Consider the following 9,918-nt stretch of genomic DNA (forward strand, 5'->3'; position numbering starts at 1 on the left):
GAGGGTCCCTGAGAGCAGTGTTCTCTGTGCTAGATGGGGCGGAGTTGGGAGGGGAGGCGGCTGCACTTTACAGAAACCCAAAAATACCAAGAACACTGATATAGACCTGCCACGTAGAAGCAACACATGCTAACGTGTGGTCAACTAGCTCACGCCTTTTACTAAGAGAAGAAAACCAACTGGTCATGCTGGACTCCCCTTGTTTCCACCCCAAGTCCCATGCTTTTCCTACTTCCTGGAAAGAAAACGAGCACCATTCACTCCCCAGGTAGAAACTGATCTGCTCTGAAGACTGGCATTGCTGTAGGACCTGGGGACATGGCTGTGCCCTCAGAGACCAAGTCCCGGAGCAAAGTTCCTGTGGGTGACAGAGGCCAGAACAAACAACACGTTCTGCTGTAACATGTGGTGTGATGAGTTCCTGAGGGAAAGGAAGGGGTTAAGGGGGAGAGAGTGACAACTGTGGGTTTGGGTGGATGGTCAGGAGAGGCCACCCCTGAAGGAAGTGAGAGGACCAGCCCAGGAAGGTGCTTGGGGAAGAGTGCTCCCTGGAGAAGGAACAGTGAGTGCAAAGGCCCTGGGGTTGGGTGTACCCTGCCGAGTTGCAGGAATAGCAAGAAGGCCAGTGTGGCCCCATCCCAGGAAGGGTAGGGAGGCAGGAGAGGGAGGCTGCATGTTCCTGGGGCCTTGCAGCAAACGCTGAGCACCTTGCGTTTTGTCCCAAGTTTTCAAATGTACCCGAAAATCACGCCGACATATATTGCTCCTACACATATCCTAACTTCCTACACGGATAATGGCTGGGATGTAACCTGTGAGCTGGATGGCTCGGAGTGAATAGACAGCGCGGTACTGGCCACCCCGGTAGATGGATGGACGTTGGGGCAGTTCCGGTTCCTCCTTCACAAACACTGGCCCAGAGAACCCGGGCGCGCCCCCGGTGCACGAACCAGCGCTTCGGGGGGGGGGGGGGGGGCACACCAGACCTGGAACCGCAGGAGCACAGGGCGTCTGTATTCTGCAGGGACTGCGGGGACACGGGGCGTCTATGGTCACTTTCACTCTGAGCTGCAGCCGGCTCTCCAGAGCAGCCGGACTCATTTGCAGCCCTGCGACAGGCCACGGCCCCGTTCCCCACGTTCCCTTCCTTCCTTGTGTTGTTGACACCGAGGCTTGCTGCCCCGGCGGTGCGCACCCCCCGGAGGCACTGAGAACCCGGGTAAAGCCCCCTGGCGTCATTCGGCGGTCACTAAGCCCCGCCACCCTGGTCCCCATTCTGCCCTGCCTAGTGCGACCCTGGACTCTCGAGCCTCAGTTTCCCCTGGCGTCACTCGGAGGTCCCTGAGCCCACCCCACGGTCCTGGTCTCCGCTTGTTTGGGTCTGCGCGCGCCGGAGCCCCACCCAGCTCTTCTAGCGGGGGGACGGAGACCCCTGGTGGCCGAGGAGGGTGACGCGGGTCCGGGAGCCCGGGCCAGATTTATGGAGGCTAGAGCCGGATGGAGCGAGACGGCCCCGGGAGAGCACAGGGAGCCCCCCCCCCCCCCCCCCCCCCCGAGAGAGCATCTCCCTGGGACCCACACTCTGCGCAGAAGCTGCACCAGCGGTGTGTCCATAGCAGGGACCCCGCTAGGTCACCTCCTGGGTTAGGGAAAGGAAGACCAGGTTCTAGGGCCCCCAAGGACAAAGAGGGAGAATTCTGAGTGGGCAATGGAGGGAACCAGGCCCTTCTTGATTGTAACCTTGAGGATGCCCGGATGAGGGGGAAGGAGAAGAGCACTCATCTCAAGCAAGAGGGTCTGAGCTTCTTTTAATTAGAATCAGTTTCCACGGCTTCTGCCCCCCCCCAAAAAGGTACAGGTATTTTGCACCTTGAACCAGTTCTCAGGGGAATTTACCAATCGATTTGGGAAAAATTAACATCCTACCGCATTGAATCTTTCAATCCATCAATATCTTCTCCTTCTTCCATTAATAGATTTTAATAATTCTCAAGGAAGGCAGCCAGACCTGTGCCGGAACCATATTTTGCAACCAGTATGACAATGATGTCATGGTTTGGAGGGAATCCTCAGGGCAAGATTCATCAAATTGGGTATGCAGTGGAAGCTGTCAAACAAGGTTCAGCCACAGTTGGCCTGAAATCAAAAACCCATGCAGTGTTGGTTGCACTGAAGAGAGCACACTCAGAGCTTGTAACTCTTCAGAAAAAAAAATTCTCAATGTTGACAACCATATTGGTATCTCAATTGCAGGACTTACTGTGGCTGCTAGACTGTTCTGTAATTTTATCCGGCAGAAGTGTTTGGATTCCAGATTTGTATTTGACAGACCTCTTTCTGTGTCTTGTCTTGCATCTCTAATTGGAAGCAAGACCCAGATACCAACACAATATGGCCGGAGACCATATGGTGCTGGGCAGCTTATTGCTAGTTGTGATGCTGTGGTCCCTCACATTTTCCAAACCTGTCCATCCATCAACTATTTTGACTGTAGAGCTTTGTCCATTGGAGCCCATTCTCAGTCAGCTTATACTTACTTGGAAAGACATATGTCTGGGTTTATGGAGTACAGTTTGAATGAACTGGTTAAACATGGTCTGCGTGCCTTACAAGGGACATATTCCTGCAAAACAGGACGTAACTACAAAGAATGTTTCCATTGGAATTGTTGTTAAAGACTTGGAGTTTACAGCTTATGATGATGATGATGATATATCTCCATTCCTGGAAGGTCCTGAAGAAAAACCACAGAGACAGGCTCAGCCTGCTTACCCTGCTGACAGAGCTGCAGAAAAGGCTGATGAACCAATGGAACATTAAGTCACAAACCTGTCTATATGTGTGTTATCAAGTCTGTAAGAATGCAGGAGCACACACGGATGACACTATCTGCATACTTTGAACCAAAAGATGCAAGGTGGTCTTATGGTATGTTTTAGGAATCAGTCCAGATGGGTTTTTTCCCAAGAAACTTGTCTGAAACCATATAACGGTATGCATTTTTCTTCAAGAGGGTCTAAAAAATCATTTTCTAGAAAGTACAGTTATCTGCACTAATGTTTTTACATGAAGAACATAGTGTCTTTGTGGTTTTAAAGACAACTGTGAAATAAAATTGTTTCACCTGCCTGTGGGGGGGGAAATGCTCAACGAAGTTGTATGTAGACTTTTTCCCATAGACAGATGGCTTGGACATCTCTTTAGATTAATCCCTACTTAACTGACATTTTTAATGCAGTTGTAAATTGTATCCTTCTTAAATGTCATTTTCTATTCATTGGCTGATATACAGAGATACAGTACATTTCTATATTTGAAATTGGATCTGGTAAATTTACTACACTTTTTTATGGGTTCTAGTAATTTATCTGTACATTCTATGGGACTTGCTACATACTTAAACATAATATCTGTGAATAACAGCAATGTTCTTACTGTTTTCTCAATTCTTATATACATTTCATTTCTTTGCCTTGCTTACTCTCTCCGCTGGTACAGTAACAGAGGTGCAACGTCGGGGAGAATAGTGGGCATCCTTGTCACAAAAGGACTGTTTGTTTGTTTGTTTGTTTGTTTGTTTGTTTTTAAAGATTTTATTTATTTATTTGACACAGAGAGAGAGAACCAGAGAGAGGGAACACAAGCAGAGGGAGTGGGAGAGGAAGCAGCAGGCTCCCAGCGGAGCAGGGAGCCTGATGTGGGGACTCGATCCTGGGACTCCGGGATCACGCCCTGAGCCGAAGGCAGACGCTGAACGACTGAGCCACCCAGGCACCCCACAAAGGGATGTTTTTAAACATTACATTATAAAACATGATGCCTGGCATAAGATTCTCTCATAGATGAAGAAAGTTCTAGGGGCACCAGGATGGCTCAGTTGGTTGAGCACCAGACTCTTGATTTCCAGCTCAGGTCATGATCTCAGGGTCATGAGATCAACCGGGAGCCCTGAGCCCTGCATGGGGCTCCGCACTCAGCTCAGCGGGGAGTCTGCTTGAGATTCTCATTCCCTCTGACCTTTCCTCCACTCATGCACGCGCTCACTCTGTAACTTTCTCTCTCTCTCCAATGAATAAATAAATCTTAAAACAAAGTGCTGTTATAGTCCTTGTGTGATGGGTCTATTAAAGTCAATTGTTGGATTTTATTCAAAAGAAAAATACTTTTTCTGAGTTTTATTATACAGTGTTTTTTTTTTTATGTTGCAAATTTGCATAGATTTTTCTAGTGTCGAGCCAATCTTGCCTTCTTGGAATGCATGAACCAGACTTGTCCTTTATGTAGTATCCGCACTATAGCTGGAATTCAGTGTGATAATATTTTGTTTAGAATGTTTGCATCTGGGGCGCCTGGGTAGCGCAGTCGTTAAGCGTCTGCCTTCGGCTCAGGGTGTGATCCCGGCGTTCTGGGATCGAGCCCCACATCGGGCTCCTCCGCTGGGAGACTGCTTTCCTCTCCCACTCCCCCTGCTGTGTTCCCTCTCTCGCTGGCTGTCTCTCTGTCATATAAATAAAATATTTTTTAATAAATGTTTGCATCTATATTCCTGAGTGAGAGAAAGCTGTAATCCTCCTTTTGCTGCCCTTGTCAGGCTTCACAATCTAGGTTGTGTTAGTTTTTTTATAAAATGAGACAATGTTTATCCTGCAAAAGAATTGTTTTCTTCTCTGGAAGAATTTGTGTAAGATTAGAATTGCTTACAAGGGCATACAAGTGAAGCTCTCTGAGCCAGTTTTCATTGTGGGAAAGTTTTCGGCCACTGATTCAATGACTTTAGAAGAACTGAGATTTTCTATTTCTCCTTGAGTCAAATATCCATGTTGGATTAGATTTTTCTAGGAATGTTCTCATTTCATCTCAAATGATTCACATTATGCTGTTAGAAGACTGTCATTTTCCACTTTGGGTATTCCATGACCGGAAAAAATGTCCCCTTTTTTGTTCTTGATTTGGGTAATTTTTGTTTTCTTTCTGTAGTTCTTGATAAATTCACCGGGTCATTTTCAATATCAGTCATATTATAAAGCAACCAGCTCTCTGCTCTCTTGTTTCATCATACCCGCTGGATATTGTTTCCTCAGTATTTGCTCTTCCCTTTCTGTCTGCCTTCATTCTAGTCTTCTTTGAGATTATTTTATTCTTCCAGCTTTGCAGAGTATATGCTTGGCTCATTAATTTTCGGGCTTTTTATTTTCTATCAAATTCAATATACATTTTAAGGTTATTCATTTCCCTCTGTGTACTACATTAGCTGTACCCCTTAAGATTTTTATGTAGGGATTTCATTATTGCCCAGTTCAAAATGTTATCTTATTTCTAATTTGAGTCCTTCTCTAAACCACAGGGAGCATATTTATTTATTTTCGAACATGGGAGGATGTCTAAACATCATACTCAGTGGTGAAAAACAGAGCTTTTCCCCTAAAATCAGGAACAAGACAAGGATGTCCATGCAAATCACTTTCATTCAACATAGTACTAGAAGTTCTAGGTAAAGCAATCAGACAAGAAAAAGAAATAAAAGGCATCCAAACATATAAGGATATCTACTACCTCCCTGTCATTGATTTCTAGTATTTTGCTTAGAGAACATATGCTGAATGATTTCAGTCATTTGTAATTTGTTTAGGCTTGCTTTATGACCCAGTATGTGGTCAGTTTTGGTCAATGTCTCTTTCCTGCTTGCAGGGAATATACATACTGTAATTTTGGATTCATGTCCTATAAATCCATTAGGACAAGTCATTTAAGTCTTCCAATCTGCTATCTTCTTCAAGTTATTTCAGTTATTTCTTTTTTTAAAAGGTTTTATTTATTTATTTGACAGAGAGAGAGACAGCCAGCGAGAGAGGGAACACAAGCAGGGGGAGTGGGAGAGGAAGAAGCAGGCTCCCAGTGGAGGAGCCTGATGTGGGGCTCGATCCCATAACGCCGGGATCACGCCCTGAGCCGAAGGCAGACGCTTAACGACTGAGCCACCCAGGCGCCCCATCAGTTATTTCGAGTTATTACCTAGTCCACCATTCCTGGAAATGGAAGCACTTCTCTAAATGAGTTTCTTCATGCAACGTTCATTTGTGAACTGTGTACCAAGCATTTACATTGTACAAGAGTAACGTCTGGGCTCCTTACATTTCCAACACTTTAGTTACCTTTGTATGATGGAACTTCTTGGCCTTTTCCCTGCAATATTTGAGGCTGGGGCAGAATTACTGGGCAGCTCTCCATGCTTCCAGAGCATGTGTGCAGACCTCTGTTATAGGTGGTGTCAGTCAGTGATCCTGTGGAGCACACCAAAAAGTGGTCTCAAACAAGGAAAGAATTATTGGCTCACGTAACTGGGATTCCAGACATGGGACACTTAGGGCTGCCTGAACCCAGAGGTCCTGGCCCTGTTCCTCTAGGATTCTCCCTGCTCTGTCCTTGTCTCCACATTGGCTGACTTCCCTCATGATGGCAAAACAGCTCCAGCAAAGCAGGACTTCACCCCAGCACATGACACATCCAAGGAAGGAGAAGGTCTTGAGCCTGGTTTTTTGATGGGTCAGCACCATATGCTGGTACCAACTGAAAGTGGCCAGCTGCAGCATTACGACCCCATTCAGGGGTGACCCTGAAAGATAGCAGTGAAGGACAGCTTTCCCAGGAACCGAAGACTGAGAGGTACATCTCAGGTCTACTTGGGCTGGATTGAGAGATAGCAAGAAATATGGACCCACAGCGATTCACAGGAGTTACTAGTGGTTTGGTTAGATGGTCTGTGTTTTAGGCTAAATGTTTGTGTCCACCCCCAAATTCATATGTTAAAGGCCTAACCACCAATATGATAATATTTGGAGGTGGGTCTTTAGGAGTTTGATTTCGGTGAAGTCATGAGGGGCCCCTTGTGATGGGATTATAAGGAGAGGAAGAGAGAGCTTCATCTCTCTCTCTCTCTCTTTCCTTCCCTGCACACACACATACCAAGGACAGGCCATGTGAGCACACAGTGAGAAAGCAGGTGTCTGCAAGCCAGAAAGAGGGTCCTCATGAGGAACTGAATCTGCCAGCACCTTGCTCTCAGGCTTTCCAGCCACCAGTGGGACATAAATGTCTGCAGTTTGAGCCACCCAAACAGTTGCTATGTTATAGCAACCCAAACAGACTGAGACAGTCAGGGACTCAGAAGGATCAAGGGTCACTATTTGAAAATTAATGACAAGGAATGAGTGAGAAGAGGTATGGGGATAGGCTTCTTGGAGTGGACAGAATGTGAAACTGGTCCCATCCCATATCACCAAGTGACATGAGAATGCTCTCTGCAGAGGAGAGTTCAATAATCATGTAGACAAAATGGCACACTTTACAATGTCAGTCAGCTTCATTCCCAGCCATCCCAGGGTTTTGCCCAATGGGCTTATGAACAAAGGGGCCATGGTGACAGACTTGGAGGCTGGGCATGAGCTCATCAACATAGTCTATCAAGGCTGACTTGGCTACTGCTGCCACCTAGTGGCTACTTTGTCAAGAGCAGAGACCATCACGGAGCCCCCATGATAGCATCTTTCCCTGGGGAACCAGCCAGCCACCTGGTGGCAGGTTGATACCATTGCACTTCTTCCCTCGTGGAAGGGGCACAAATTTTGGATATGGATTTGCCTTCCCTGCCTATAATCCTTCTTCCAGTAACAGCATCCCTGGACTCTTGGGATGCCTTAACTACTTAACACCCCACAGCAGTGTCTAATCAAGGAAATTATTCCACGGCAAAAGAAGTGTAGCATGGACTTAACTGGTCTTAACTCATTCCCCATCACCCAGAAGGGGCTGGCCTATTTAAAAGGGGAGTGGCTTGGGGGCGCCTGGGTGGCTCAGTAGGTTAGGTGTCCAACTCGATTTTGGCTCAGGTCCCCATCTCAGGGTTGTGAGTTCACGCTCCACACTGGGCGTGGAGACTTTAAAAAAAAAAAAGTGGAGTGGCTGGGACACCTCGGTGGCTCAGTCGGTTGAGTGTCTTTGGCTCAGGTCATGATCCCAGGGTCCTGGAATCGAGTCCCACATCAGGCTCGTTGCTCAGCAGGGAGCCTGCTTCTCCCTCTGCCTCTGCCTGCTGCTCTCCCTGCTTGTGCTCTCTCTTTTTCTGACAAATAAAATTTTTAAAAATCTTTTTTTAAAAATTTTTTTTAATTTTAAAAAGTGGAGTGGCTTACTGAAGACTCAGTTATGGCACAAGTTGAGAGATAACACCATGAAATATGGGCTTCTGGCTTATAGGATGCAGCTTATGCTTTGAATCAAAGACCCTTATATGATGCAGTGTCTCCCCAGAGCCAGAATACACAAGTCTGGGACTCAAGCGATAGAAGTGAGAGTCGTTTCTCCCATAATTAATCCTAATAATCTACTCAAAGAATGTTTGCTTTCCATGCTGGCAGCTTTGAGATCTGCTGCTTTGAAAAACTGAGTTCCCAAGAAGATAATGTTTCCACCAGGGCACACTACAATGCTTCCATTACATTAAAACGCAACAGGCAGAAAAAGGGGCTACTCTACTAGTTGAACAGATTGGTCCAGATTTCTAAGGAGAGATCAGATTGGTGCTGCACCGTGAGGGCAGGGAGGGCTTTGTCTAGAACCCAAAGCACTAAGCATCTTAGTACTTCTTAGTACTCAGAGCCTTTAAGAATGAAGGTTTAGATCTCCCTCTCAACCACCAGGTGAAGATCCATCACCAGCTGAGGTTCTAGCTACATACAAGAGAAATATCAAATTGGTAGAGGAATAAAAGTCATAGATATCAACTTTGGCCTCTTAACTAGGGTCACCAGACTTAGCATAAGTATAAGCATATTCTGTGCAATATTTGAGGCACACTTACACTAAGAATTATTCATTGTTTGGGCATCCTGTATTTTATCTGGCAACTCTATTCATGACCAAAAACTTTAACTGGTTTTTAATTTTTGCTTGTTATATGTATTTGTATTAGCCATTTTCTCTTTTCTGCTTCTCATTGACATTTTATATACAAGTTGTTGGAGGTTAGCAGAGTATTCAATGGAACTGTAATTGATCTTGAGAAATTAATGTAATTAGCTGTGGATATAATGTCTCTTGGACACGTATAGACGAGTGAGAGATTGTTCAATCAGCAATTCTCGTGAGCTGGTGCAAGCAGTCTCCGACACACCACCAACTCTGCAGCTGCCTGGTGCGTCGTTCTCTTGTAGGGGCTGGCAACAGTTGGCTCCCTGTGCTTCTGTACGAGTGGACAGCGACATCTGGTGGTAGAGCCAAGCAAGTCCCAGACCACATAGAGAAGGGTCTAGAGTGTGAGAAAAGAAATAAGAAACCCCATCCCCACCCCCACCCCACCTACCAAAGGTTTCTCCCCTCTGTCTTGTTTGGCTCAGGGGTCGCCCATCTCCAGAAAAGACTCAATGCCTGGAGGAACCATGATGGGGACCCCTGCAGGTCTTCCTCCCTGTTGGGTGGAAGTGGCTCCAGGGGTTGGAATAAGAAGTGACCTTACAGGGCAGTAAATTCCCATGTCATGCCAGCAGACCACCACTGCAGACCAGCAGCCTACCCGCAATGGAGAACTACCAGAACAGCGTAGCAACCCGAAGCAGTCACCGCAGCATCCCTAGAACAAGAGTCACGCAGCTAGCACACCCGGAAGCATTTGTTCATGATGAGTCTTCCCTCCTGGGACCTGGAATTTGGCCCCAAACCCCAAGGCTTTTCCTTGGTCCAAGACCTCCCTGATTTCATGTGTCAGAGATGGCTCCCAGATCTCAGAGCCTTATATCCCCACCTGTGCTAGGCTAGGTGGAGAAATGAGGGTAGCCTCCAGAAATAGGAAAACCATTATGCTTAACTCTTGACCACCCCAATCCCCAACAGATTGCTGACCCCTGAAGGTTCATATTTGAATCC

At 46.5% G+C, this 9,918-nt stretch overlaps 1 pseudogene; it reads left to right on the forward strand.

Moving 5' to 3' along the window:
- Window positions 1-318: 318 nt before the first annotated feature.
- Window positions 319-2,820, forward strand: LOC113247062 (proteasome subunit alpha type-1-like; annotated as a pseudogene).
- The last annotated feature ends 7,098 nt before the right edge of the window (window positions 2,821-9,918 follow it).

This window comes from Ursus arctos, unplaced genomic scaffold, assembly GCF_023065955.2.
Source record: "Ursus arctos isolate Adak ecotype North America unplaced genomic scaffold, UrsArc2.0 scaffold_34, whole genome shotgun sequence".
Taxonomy (NCBI): domain Eukaryota; kingdom Metazoa; phylum Chordata; class Mammalia; order Carnivora; family Ursidae; genus Ursus; species Ursus arctos.